This window comes from Styela clava, unplaced genomic scaffold (assembly GCF_964204865.1).
Source record: "Styela clava unplaced genomic scaffold, kaStyClav1.hap1.2 HAP1_SCAFFOLD_152, whole genome shotgun sequence".
Classification (NCBI taxonomy): Eukaryota; Metazoa; Chordata; class Ascidiacea; order Stolidobranchia; family Styelidae; genus Styela; species Styela clava.
In genome coordinates, this window is record NW_027556558.1 from 1 (window position 1) to 2,500 (window position 2,500).

The window sequence follows — 2,500 nt, forward strand, 5'->3', positions numbered from 1 at the left end:
AGTAATTTCGAATGAGCCAAGAAAGAGCGGTGCGGGGCCGGTCGGAGCGCACCCTTTTCTCGGTGGCTGGCGGGCGAGAGAGTGCTGCGTCGCCGGCATCGGCGTCGAAAGAAGCCGAGCCGAAAAAAGTTAAAGTACAAACGTGCAAGCATACTAACCTAACCCTAGGTAAGGCATGTCAGAGCGAAAGACAGTAATTTCGAATGAGCCAAGAAAGAGCGGTGCGGGGCCGGTCGGAGCGCACCCTTTTCTCGGTGGCTGGCGGGCGAGAGAGTGCTGCGTCGCCGGCATCGGCGTCGAAAGAAGCCGAGCCAAAAAAAGTTAAAGTACAAACGTGCAAGCATACTAACCTAACCCTAGGTAAGGCATGTCAAAGCGAAAGACAGTAAACTCGAATGAGCCAAGAAAGAGCGGTGCGGGGCCGGTCGGAGCGCACCCTTTTCTCGGTGGCTGGCGGGCGAGAGAGTGCTGCGTCGCCGGCATCGGCGTCGAAAGAAGCCGAGCCGAAAAAAGTTAAAGTACAAACGTGCAAGCATACTAACCTAACCCTAGGTAAGACATGTCAGAGCGAAAGACAGTAATTTCGAATGAGCCAAGAAAGAGCGGTGCGGGGCCGGTCGGAGCGCACCCTTTTCTCGGTGGCTGGCGGGCGAGAGAGTGCTGCGTCGCCGGCATCGGCGTCGAAAGAAGCCGAGCCAAAAAAAGTTAAAGTACAAACGTGCAAGCATACTAACCTAACCCTAGGTAAGGCATGTCAGAGCGAAAGACAGTAAACTCGAATGAGCCAAGAAAGAGCGGTGCGGGGCCGGTCGGAGCGCACCCTTTTCTCGGTGGCTGGCGGGCGAGAGAGTGCTGCGTCGCCGGCATCGGCGTCGAAAGAAGCCGAGCCGAAAAAAGTTAAAGTACAAACGTGCAAGCATACTAACCTAACCCTAGGTAAGACATGTCAGAGCGAAAGACAGTAATTTCGAATGAGCCAAGAAAGAGCGGTGCGGGGCCGGTCGGAGCGCACCCTTTTCTCGGTGGCTGGCGGGCGAGAGAGTGCTGCGTCGCCGGCATCGGCGTCGAAAGAAGCCGAGCCGAAAAAAGTTTAAGTACAAACGTGCAAGCATACTAACCTAACCCTAGGTAAGGCATGTCAGAGCGAAAGACAGTAATTTCGAATGAGCCAAGAAAGAGCGGTGCGGGGCCGGTCGGAGCGCACCCTTTTCTCGGTGGCTGGCGGGCGAGAGAGTGCTGCGTCGCCGGCATCGGCGTCGAAAGAAGCCGAGCCAAAAAAGTTAAAGTACAAACGTGCAAGCATACTAACCTAACCCTAGGTAAGGCATGTCAGAGCGAAAGACAGTAATTTCGAATGAGCCAAGAAAGAGCGGTGCGGGGCCGGTCGGAGCGCACCCTTTTCTCGGTGGCTGGCGGGCGAGAGAGTGCTGCGTCGCCGGCATCGGCGTCGAAAGAAGCCGAGCCAAAAAAAGTTAAAGTACAAACGTGCAAGCATACTAACCTAACCCTAGGTAAGGCATGTCAGAGCGAAAGACAGTAATTTCGAATGAGCCAAGAAAGAGCGGTGCGGGGCCGGTCGGAGCGCACCCTTTTCTCGGTGGCTGGCGGGCGAGAGAGTGCTGCGTCGCCGGCATCGGCGTCGAAAGAAGCCGAGCCAAAAAAAGTTAAAGTACAAACGTGCAAGCATACTAACCTAACCCTAGGTAAGGCATGTCAGAGCGAAAGACAGTAAACTCGAATGAGCCAAGAAAGAGCGGTGCGGGGCCGGTCGGAGCGCACCCTTTTCTCGGTGGCTGGCGGGCGAGAGAGTGCTGCGTCGCCGGCATCGGCGTCGAAAGAAGCCGAGCCGAAAAAAGTTAAAGTACAAACGTGCAAGCATACTAACCTAACCCTAGGTAAGACATGTCAGAGCGAAAGACAGTAATTTCGAATGAGCCAAGAAAGAGCGGTGCGGGGCCGGTCGGAGCGCACCCTTTTCTCGGTGGCTGGCGGGCGAGAGAGTGCTGCGTCGCCGGCATCGGCGTCGAAAGAAGCCGAGCCGAAAAAAGTTTAAGTACAAACGTGCAAGCATACTAACCTAACCCTAGGTAAGGCATGTCAGAGCGAAAGACAGTAATTTCGAATGAGCCAAGAAAGAGCGGTGCGGGGCCGGTCGGAGCGCACCCTTTTCTCGGTGGCTGGCGGGCGAGAGAGTGCTGCGTCGCCGGCATCGGCGTCGAAAGAAGCCGAGCCAAAAAAAGTTAAAGTACAAACGTGCAAGCATACTAACCTAACCCTAGGTAAGGCATGTCAGAGCGAAAGACAGTAATTTCGAATGAGCCAAGAAAGAGCGGTGCGGGGCCGGTCGGAGCGCACCCTTTTCTCGGTGGCTGGCGGGCGAGAGAGTGCTGCGTCGCCGGCATCGGCGTCGAAAGAAGCCGAGCCAAAAAAAGTTAAAGTACAAACGCGATGCTAATGAGCGAGCCGTTGTCTCGACTAATATGTAGGGGGCGTTCGATCG